This window comes from Anabrus simplex, chromosome 2, assembly GCF_040414725.1.
Source record: "Anabrus simplex isolate iqAnaSimp1 chromosome 2, ASM4041472v1, whole genome shotgun sequence".
In the NCBI taxonomy this organism is placed as follows: Eukaryota; Metazoa; Arthropoda; class Insecta; order Orthoptera; family Tettigoniidae; genus Anabrus; species Anabrus simplex.
The window spans coordinates 72,243,619-72,255,030 of record NC_090266.1 but is presented as its reverse complement, the minus strand read 5'-3'; the positions used below and the strand labels follow the sequence as shown (position 1 = coordinate 72,255,030).

Here is an 11,412-nt window from a genome sequence, read left to right as displayed (position 1 = left end):
AGCATGTGCAAGACACCCTGGCTGTTCCAATATCGACCAGAACAATTTCCCGTCGATTGGTTGAAGGAGGCCTGCACTCCCGGCGTCCGCTCAGAAGACTACCATTGACTCCACAGCATAGACGTGCACGCCTGGCATGGTGCCGGGCTAGAGCGACTTGGATGAGGGAATGGCGGAACGTCGTGTTCTCCGATGAGTCACGCTTCTGTTCTGTCAGTGATAGTCACCGCAGACGCGTGTGGCGTCGGCGTGGAGAAAGGTCAAATCCGGCAGTAACTGTGGAGCGCCCTACCGCTAGACAACGCGGCATCATGGTTTGGGGCGCTATTGCGTATGATTCCACGTCACCTCTAGTGCGTATTCAAGGCACGTTAAATGCCCACCGCTACGTGCAGCATGTGCTGCGGCCGGTGGCACTCCCGTACCTTCAGGGGCTGCCCAATGCTCTGTTTCAGCAGGATAATGCCCGCCCACACACTGCTCGCATCTCCCAACAGGCTCTGCGAGGTGTACAGATGCTTCCGTGGCCAGCGTACTCTCCGGATCTCTCACCAATCGAACACGTGTGGGATCTCATTGGACGCCGTTTGCAAACTGTGCCCCAGCCTCGTACGGACGACCAACTGTGGCAAATGGTTGACAGAGAATGGAGAACCATCCCTCAGGACACCATCCGCAATCTTATTGACTCTGTACCTCGACGTGTTTCTGCGTGCATCGCCGCTCGCGGTGGTCCTACATCCTACTGAGTCGATGCCGTGCGCATTGTGTAACCTGCATATCGGTTTGAAATAAACATCAATTATTCGTCCGTGCCGTCTCTGTTTTTTTCCCCAACTTTCATCCCTTTCGAACCACTCCTCCTTGGTGTTGCATTTGCTCTGTCAGTCAGTGTATTTTAATACATTAAACTGTTAAGTACCACCGTTGAATACATCCCACCACATAGTGCTGGCGTTAGATGGGACATCTGGTCATAAAAATGGGCTAATATGCATGCGTAGTGCCGACACCAAGTAAAACTCCGAGGGCTTAATTCAACGGAGCATAAACACCCACCAAGAAAGAAAACCGATTCAGTAGAAATCACCTATTCTCACATTTCGGCAACAAAGGTGTTAAAATTGTGTTGTAATGTGAATCTCACTTTTTTTTTTTGACAAGTTGCCTTACGTCGCACTGACACAGATGAGTCTTATAGCAACGATGGGACAAGGAAGCGCTAGGAATGGGAAGGAAGCGGCCGTTGCCTTAATTAAGGTATAGCCCTAGCATTTGCCTGGTGTGGAAATGGGACACGACGGAAAACTATCTTCAGGGCTGCCGACAGAGGAGTTCGAACCAATTATCTCCCGAATACTGGATACTGGCCGCACTTAAGCGATTGCAGCTACCGAGCTCGGTTTTGTAATATATGAATTCATACGAAGCCAGTTAATTTATAACTGGAGTAGAGACAAAGAAAAGTTCCAGATTTCAAGTTGGAAATGAAAATCCACAGCCTGGTTCCAGTCATTCGACCGGGTCGGGAATGGAATGAATGAAGCCCCATCTAGCGGCGAAGATAGGAAATGTGCTGGCTGCCGAATCCTGACCAACTCCTCTGGGGCAATGATAAATGACTGACAGGTGAAATGAAATGTTAATGGAGAGTGTTACTGGAATGAAAGATGACAGGGAAAACCTGAGTACCCGGAGAAAAATCGGTCCCACCTCCGCTTTGTCCAGCACAAATCTCACATGGAGTGATCGGGATAAGAACCGCGGAACCCAGCGGTGAGAGGCCGACGCGCTGCCGCCTGAGCCACGGAGGCTGCCCAGATTTCAAGTTCCTGAGTATTAAAAAACCATAAAAAAAATTTCCAGATATTTGAGTGTGATTTGATAGAATCTGATGATGTTCTTTCAAAAACGAATCATGTCATTCTATTTTTTATTAAGTTGTTCCTTTTTCAGGTGTAATACTGTTACCGTGCGTTTTCTCTTTCCGGTAGCTTACACATTTTTTTACTCAAAGTTAGTTTCTGCAGACTGAATAGCCTAAAAATCCTGTACCTGGGAGCTAAAACCAATTGAAGTCATATTTTATTAATTTTGTGAAGCATAGAGCCATACAAACGTAAGTCCCCTGCCATTTTATTTTTATTGTAATAGAATAATAATTAACCATTGTAAGTGTAAAATGTGCTAATGAATATGTTCAGTGATCAGAATTACACAAAATATATCAAGAACAATGATGAACATTTATTGCCTACGTCATAATGCAGCAAAAATGCTCTTGAACTGATGTTTATCCTCTCTCCTTAAAATGACTAAAATTAGACTTACGGTGGTTCAGCTCTCAGGTACAGATCTGCCGACAATGGGGTTCAAACCCAATATCTACCGAATGCAAGCTGAGAGCTGCGTTACCCAAACATTCTTCTTCTTATTATTATTATTTCTTTTTTTCTTAATCTGTTTACCCTCCAGGGTTGGTTATTCACTCGGACTCAGCGAGGGATCCCACCTCTACCGCCTCAGGGGCAGTGACCTGGAGCGTGAGACTTTGGGTCGGGCATACAACGAGGGAGGAGGACCAGTACCTCGCCCAGGTGACCTCACTTTCTATGCTGAACAGGGGCTTAGTGGTGGGATATTGGAAGGGATAGACAAAGAAGAGGGAAGGAAGCGCCGTGGCCGTAGGCATTTGCCTAGAGAAATGGGAAACCACGGAAAACCACTTCCAGGATGGCTGAGGTTGGAATCGAACCCAACCTCTACTCATTTGACCTCCCGAGACTGAGTGTACCCCGTCCCAGACCTCGTACCAATTATAAAATTTCGTGGCAGAGCCGGGAATCGAACCCGGGTCTCAAGGAGTAGCAGCTAAACACGCTAACCACTACGCCACAGAGGCGGATGTTATTATGACTATTCTTCTTCTTCTTCTTTCCGATGAGGCCTGCTAAGGACCACGTGCCAATTTCAATTCAGTTCTTCATACTTTGTTGTTTTCTCTTACCGAGCTCGATAGCTGCAGTCGTTTAAGTGCGGCCAGTATGCTGTATTCGGGAGATAGTAGACTCGAACCCCACTATTGGCAGCCCTGAAGATGGTTTTCCGTGGTTTCTCATTTTCACGCCAGGCAAATGCTGGGGCTGTACCTTAATTAAGGCCACGGCCTCTTCCTTCCCACTCCTAGCCCTTTCCTGTCCCATCGTCGCCGTAAGACCTATCTGTGTCGGTGCGACGTAAAGCAACTAGTAAAAAAAAAGTTGTTTTCTCTTCCGCTCCTTCCAATATTCTTTCATCCTTTCACTATGCTGTTTCCTTCTGTCTTCGGACGACTTCGCACCAGGCTTCTTGTTCAATCTTCCTTGGAATCCTTCCATACTTACTACCCTCTTTCTAAAAATTTCTGTCCATAGTTTCTTCTTCTCTTATATTATTTCTTTCTAAATCTTTCTTTACTTCTTGAATCCTTTTTGTTAATCTGGAATCATCCATTCTGTAAATATGTCCGAAAAATTGCAATCTCCTTTTTCCTATGGTTTCTGTTATGTTTTCTATGTTCCTTTATATTTCATCATTATATCTTAATTTCCATACTTCTGTTGTTTTTACAGGGCCTAACATTTTTCTCATGATTCTCCTTTCTAGTACCTCAAATTTATCTAATATATAGCTTAGTACCAGGCATTCACTTGCATATAAGCATTCCGGTTTCACCACTGTGGTGTAGTGCCTTATTTTAAGATTTTTAGATAGACACTTCGCCTCTGTGGTGTAGTGGTTAGCGTGATTAGCTGCCACCCCCGGAGGTCCGGGTTCGCTTCCCGGCTCTGCCACGAAATTTGAAAATTGGTACGAGGGCTGGAGCGGGGTCCACTCAGCCTCGGGAGGTCAACTGAGTAGAGGCGGGTTCGATTCCCACCTCAGCCATCCTGGAAGTGGTTTTCCGTGGTTTCCCACTTCTCCTCCAGGCGAATGCCGGGATGGTACCTAACTTAAGGCCACGGCCGCTTCCTTCCCTCTTCCTTGCCTATCCCTTCCAATCTTCCCATCCCTCCACAAGGCCCCTGTTCAGCATAGCAGGTGAGGCCGCCTGGGCGAGGTACTGGTCATACTCCCCAGTTGTATACCCCGACCAAGAGTCTGAAGCTCCAGGTCACTGCCCCTGAGGCGGTAGAGGTGGGATCCCTCGCTGAGTCCGAGTGAATAACCAACCCTGGAGGGTAAACAGATTAAGAAAAAAAGAGCATATGGTATCACAAATAATTTTTATAACAAAAAGTGTCTATCATCATCATCATCATCTGTTTACCCTGCAGGTTCGGTTTTTCCCTCGGACTTAGCGAGGGATCCCACCTCTACCGCCTCAAGGGCAGTGTCCTGGAGCTTCAGACTCTTGGTCGGGGGATACAACTGGGGAGTATGACCAGTACCTCGCCCAGGCGGCCTCACCTGCTATGCTGAACAGGGGCCTTGTGGAGGGATGGGAAGATTGGAAGGGATAGGCAAGGAAGAGGGAAGGAAGCGGCCGTGGCCTTAAGTTAGGTACCATCCCGGCATTCGCCTGGAGGAGAAGTGGGAAAGCACGGAAAACCACTTCCAGGATGGCTGAGGTGGGAATCGAACCCACCTCTACTCAGTTGACCTCCCGAGGCTGAGTGGACCCCGTTCCAGCCCTCATACCACGTTTCAAATTTCGTGGCAGAGCCGGGAATCGAATCCGGGCCTCCGGGGGTGGCAGCTAATCACGCTAACCACTACACCACAGAGGCGGTCACTTGGTGTTTATTCTGTTTAAAAACCTTGAATTTGGAACTTATCTTGTACTCCTGTTGTAGTTGTTGGGTAATCATGTTTTAACTTTATTATAACTCGCAATGTTAAGTTAGTAGTAATCTCAACGTATGGTACTGTAAGCTGTAGTGTTAATCAGTGGATACGGGATTTAGAATGTAAACCTATAGTATTTCCTGTAATATTTTCTTCCTTATTGTTGTTGTTGTTGTTGTTGGGCAATTATGTTTTAACGTTACTTTATTATTACACTACTGTAAGTGACCAGTGCCACCGCGATATTTTCCAATTGCGATGCACTGTATTTGTTAATAATAATAATAATAATAATAATAATAATAATAATAATAATAATAATAATCTAAAGAGGTCCTCACGTCTCTCCACTCAAGCATGCTAAATTAACATCGATGTTTATAATCGAAACCGACTTTCAACCTTAGGTCGTGTTAGTACATTTAGTACGTGTTGAAGAGATGTTAAGTACAGAACAATAATGGCCAACCAGACACCAGTGGGATCCGAACCCACAACCTCCCGATTTCGCGTCGGTTGCTCTACCAACTGAGCTATGGTTGCCTAAGCCGTCTTTGTTCTGTTGGAAAGGTTCTAAGCTACAGGTCTGGTACTACTACCATCACACGTAGAGTGCGTTTAAGTTGCCCGTTGAGGGCCAAGTCAATGAATATTGAATTTTCACGACCGCATTGTAATCGAAACCGACTTTCAACCTATTAGGTCGTGTTACGTACATTTAGTACGTGTTGAAGAGATGTTAAGTACAGAACAAAAATAGCCAACCAGACACCAGTGGGATCCGAACCCACAACCTCCCGATTTCGCGCCGGTTGCGTCGAAGGTTAAACTCGAAAGATAAAACTCGAAAATTTTGAAAGGTATGGTGAAAATATTGATATGCGTTCACAATAATTTTGAAGATTTTACTGAAAATGTTTAATAATAATGTTATTGTTTTTACGTCCCACTAACAACTTTTGACGGTTTTCGGAGGCTCCGAGGTGGTGCAATGTTGTTCTGCAGGAGTTCTTTTACATGCCAGTAAATCTTTCGACACAAGGCTGCCTTATTTGAGAACCTTCAAATACCACCGGACTGAGCCAGGATCGAATATGCCAAGTTTGAGTCAACAGGCCAGCACCTCAACCGTCTGAGCCACTCAGTCCGACTTTCTGAAAATGAATTACATGAAGTACACTCATTGGTTCAGAATTTTGCCTCTTCCTTCCCTCTGTCAGAGGTGTCGAAAAACTCCGCGATCAGTCTGAAATGTTAGCAGGATGTGCTGCAGGTCTTACATTCCCTCTCAAGAGTCCACAGGGATGGCGTGCTAGGTTTCATATTGCTGTCCTGGAGTGGTTATCGCCGGCCCCGTGGTGTAAGAAGTGCATGCCTGCCTCTTGCTCGGAGGCTTCGGGTTCGATTCCCGGCCAGGTCAGAGATTTTTCTCTCGACCTGAGGGCTGGTTCGAGTTCCACTCTCCCTACGTGATTAGAATTGAGGAGCTATCTGACGGTGAGATGGCGCCCCGGTCTCGAAGCCCAGAATAACGACCGAGAGGATGCGACGTGCTAACCACACAGCCCCTCGTAATCTGCAGGCCTTCGGGCTGAGCAGCAGCCAAAGCCCTTTCAAGGGCGTCAAGTGCCGTGGGGTTTGGTTTTTTTGGTCCTGGAGTGGTTAATTTGCATTTAAGGGCACTCATGTGTAGCAGACCTGTATCGTTAAAGAACACTTTTTAACGCCAAATTTAAGTCACACCAGCCATTCTTCATACCATTAACAGTAGAAGGGACGTTAGAAACATATATTACATTGATTAGCAACTGTGTACTGTATGATGTGTCCCCACAGTCGCTTGCGTGTACGAAGGGACTAGGAAGGAAAAAATTGAAAAATCTCCACCTAACTTCACATTTTCTGGAAGATCGTCCGATATTTCTGAGAATCTGGCAACATTGGAGTGCACATTGAATATTTAGCGATGGAATTCACAAGTAAAGGGTCTTCTTTCAGATTACTCTCCCAACCATGGCTGAAGTTAGTGTAGGATTACCTGAAACTGACATAACTCAGGATTACCACCGAAAGCGTGTTACTTTGCTGCTAATCCATTTGGTTATACTATTTTTTTAAACTGTAAATGCTATTTGTTTGGAGTGTCAACCCACGTGTATCTTTTGCCCCTACTGGCACTATATTGTAAGAACCTGCGTGTAATTGGAATGGCGGTAATGTGGAATGTTGTATGTGTGGAAAGGAAGATTAAGGACGTCACAAACACCCAGTCCCCATGCGAGGGATATTAATCATTACAATTAAAAACCCTGACCCGGGCGGTAATCGAACCCGGGGCCGCTGGCTGACAGGCGGACTTATTGCCCCCTACACCGCGGGGCCGGACAAATGTCGAGGTTACGTATAGTGGAAGCATTTACCTTGCACACCTCCAAGGGCCTTCATGGCCTGTACGAAGATGAGTTTAATTTACATTTAGAAATGCGACCTCCACTTCTGGAGTGACACATAATCTCGGGACTCCCTCAGCCTACAACAGAAATAAGTAGGAAATTAATTCCTAGAAGCAAAGGCGGTTCGACATAGAGATCACCACTCTATCCGAGTTAGTGCCGAGATTACGGATAATGGAATTCTGACGACGGGAACACATCTCGTAACACATGTACTTCTTATGTGTCCATAGGAACTATTTCCTTTCCTGTTCTGTCGTGAATTGCAACCGTACGTTTTTTCCCCTGGTTTGAAGTCACTCAGTAATGTCCCTTGTTCATCACAAGAAGTCTTATCAGCCTCCAACGCTCAAGCAGTTTGGTCGAGAAGAGCACTAACCGTTCAGATAGAGTTGGCTGCGTACGAGGCGCTTGAGTCAAGTAGCTGTCAAACTGCAGTCGGAAGATAGTTCGAACCTCACTATCGGCAGCCCTGAATATGGTTTTCCGTGATATCCCACCTTAAGACCACGGCCACTTCCTTCTCACTCATAACCCTTTCCTACTACATTGTACCCATAAGACCTATTTGTGTCGGTGCGACGTAAAGCACAATGTCAAAAATAAATTTAAAATCCACAGTCCTAGCCCTTCAGGGAAGCAACTCAATGTTGAAAACATCCTAGGGATATCTTCTTCTTCTTTATCTGTTTACCCTCCAGGGTCGGTTTTTCCCTCTGGCTCAGCGAGGGATCCCACCTCTACCGCCTCAAGGGCAGTACCCTGAGCTTCATACTCTGGGTCGGGGTTACAACTGGGGAGGATGATCAGTACCTCGCCCAGACGGACTCACCTGCTATGCTGGCCAGGGTCCTTCTGGGGGTTGGGAAGATTGGAAGGGATAGACAAGGAAGAGGGAAGGAAAAAGCCGTAGCCTTAATTAAGATAGGACCGAGCTCGATAGCTGCAGTCGCTTAAGTGCGGCCAGTATCCAGTAATCGGGAGATAGTGGGTTCGAGCCCCACTGTCGGCAGCCCTGAGGATGGTTTTCCGTGGTTTCCCATTTTCACACCAGGCAAATGCCGGGGCTGTACCTTAATTAAGGCCACGGCCGCTTCCTTACACTTCCTAGGCCTTTCCTATCCCATCCTCGCCATAAGACATATCTTTGTTGGTGCGACGTTAAGCAAATTGGAAAAAAAAAGATAGGTACCATCCTGGCATTTACCTAGAAATGAAATGAAATGGCGTATGGCTTTTAGTGCCGGGAGTGTCCGAGGACATGCTCGGCTCGCCAGATGCAGGTCTTTCGATTTGACTCCCGTAGGCGACCTGCGCGTCGTGATGTGGATGAAATGATGATGAATACAACACATACACCCAGCCCCCGTGCCAAAGAAATTAACCAACGATGGTTCAAATTCCCGACCCTGCCGGGAATCGAACCCGGGACCCCTGTGGCCAAAGGCCAGCACGCTAACCATTTAGCCATGGAGCCGGACATTTACCTAGAGGAGTAGTGGGAAACCACGGAAAACCACTTCCAGGATTGCTGAGATGGGAATGGAACCCACCTCTACTCAGTTGACCTCCCGAGGCTGAGTGGACCCCGTTCAAGCCCTCATACAACTGTTCAAATTTCGTGGCACAGCCGGGAATCGAACCCGGGCCTTAGGGGGTGGCAGCTTTTCACACTAACCACTACACCACACAGGCGGACGGTAAATCAAATATAATAAAGTTTTCTTTGCAAGCTCACAGCCGCACGCTCCTAACCGCACGGCCAACTCGGCCGGTTATAACAAAGTATGTGTATGTTGGGTATTCAGCCCAAAGGCTGGTTTGATCCTCTACAGCTCCACCAATAGCTGTTATAGATAGCCTAGGTGTCACTGAAGGAGCATACTAGGGAAATGAGGAGTGAGGTAGTTTCCCGTTGCTTTCCTCACCGAGTCAGAAATTGCCATTATCAGTCTGCCAAGCCCACTGAAATGCATGCACCAACCGACCGTATGAGCGATATTTTCACACCATTCATAACAGGGACTGGCTGCATAAGGAACGGTGTTACTAGAATCGTTCATACCTCGGTCACTTTCATATTGTCAAAGCCAAGACTGAGACAGGTCAATGAAAGTATCAAATTTATTCTAGCCCATACCAGAAGACATAGTGCACTGTAAACACTACATCCTGCTAGCAAAGGCATGAGAATATGAGAATATATTATTTCTAATCATCATTATCCGGTCGATTAGGTTAACAATTTGCCTTTTACTACCATCAGAAAACGCTTCAGGGTACTGAACCAAGGAACACATTACATAAATAATTGTGCAAATGATTTGGCTAGGATTTGAATAAAAAGGGAAAAAAACGAGTAAAGAAACAAAAGATTTTAGGCTGTTTTTCCGGAACTGCATTTGGGCCAAAAGTGATTTTCGAAGTTTGTGTTTTTAATTGGATAGACTTATCCTTTCTTGGCCCTTTAACCTTTCAACTTTCGGCACAATTTGGGAAATTGCTTAATTTTACGTTTCTCGTGGTATGGGGACACCTATTTGTCGACTAAGAAATGTTTTGAACATTAAAAATTGGTAACTTCATTCTTATGTGACTAGGCAAGAAGAGCTGGAAAGATGCATCCCAACGGGCGGGAAGGATGAAAGCGTGAATAGTGAAGGACACGCGCTCTTAACTCAAGGACGATTGTTTCAGAAACGCATCAAGTGGCACAGAAATAAACACGACTCAAGGAGCTGATTATACTACACATGGAATTCAGTCCTCCAGATAGGTCAATTGATTTCAAGCTCCTTGGCAAGACTTTTCTGTAAACATGTGGACGGTTTGAGATTAAATGTCATGTCCCCGTGGGGCTGCAGCTTCTTTTCAACATAAACGGTGAATTCTGTTGCCTAAACCCAAACTGTAAAATTGATTTCCTTCTTTTCCTGCTTATTCCAGATCTGAAAACTATCTTGGTAGCAGGATGTTTGTTGTGTAAACGGGGTTATCGGCCCCGGTAGCAGGATTTAAATGTGTCTACTTTTACACAATCATACAGGACCTAGTATCCCTAACACACAATTAGGTCATGTGCTATTACCTTTATAATCAACTGAGAAGCGCATCGGTATAAAACTACGGTAATACGACCTGACCAATCAGAATGCATTCTCGAAAAGTATGGCCGCTGATAACCTCTGCCTTTTGCGAAAGTGCTGCCATCTGTATGATTCGTAGTAAATATGACAATTGATTAGCAATTTCTTTTGCATAAATAGAGGGAAAATTTATTGTTAGAATTGCGTCAACATATGGTTAACACCCTCGTTTGAATAAGTGTTGCTATTTGTTTGAATCGCGTCAACACGTGGTCAAAAAGTTCGTTTAGAAATGTGTGACAGATTTCTAAGTTCTTTGAAATCATTTATGAAACTACTAGGTAAAATGATAGGGAATATAATCCTTCAGAATTATATACAATTATATGTCCGCCTCTGTGGTGTAGTGGTTAGTGTGATTAGCTGCCACCCCCGGAGGCCCGGGTTCGATTCCCGGCTCTGCCACGAAATTTGAAAAGTGGTACGAGGGCTGGAACGGGTACACTCAGCCTCGGAACGTCAACTGAGTAGAGGTGGGTTCGATTCCCACCTCAGCCATCCTGGAAGTGGTTTTCCGTGGCTTCCCACTTCTCCTCCAGGCAAATGCCGGGATGGTACCTAACTTAAGGCCACGGCCACTTCCTTCCCACTTCCTTGTCTATCCCTTCCCATCTTCCCGTCCCCCGCAAGGCCCCTGTTCAGCATAGCAGGTGAGGCCGCCTGGGCGAGGTACTGGTCATCCTCCCCAGTTGTATCCCACGACCCAATGTCTGAAGCTCCAGGACACTGCCCTTGAGGCGGTAGAGGTGGGATCCCTCGCTCAGTCCGAGGGAAAAACCGACCCTGGAATGTAAGCAGATTAAGAAAGAAAGAAAATATACAATTATATATAATATTCATTCTTTCTGTTAACCAAGCTTAAAAAATCCAGCTTGTACAAAACTAAAGGTTATGTAATTGTAAATGTGGACTTATTAGAACACCGATATGAATTCCAAAGTGCAGATCAATGATGATTAACTTCATAGAATCCTTCATAATTCATG

General features: G+C 45.8%; 1 non-coding gene across 1 annotated transcript; it reads right to left on the bottom strand.

The window, feature by feature from the left end:
- Nucleotides 1–5,297: 5,297 nt before the first annotated feature.
- Nucleotides 5,298–5,371, bottom strand: TRNAS-CGA (transfer RNA serine (anticodon CGA)). The gene has a single exon. It is a non-coding gene; the product is annotated as a tRNA-Ser (tRNA).
- Nucleotides 5,372–11,412: the final 6,041 nt, after the last annotated feature.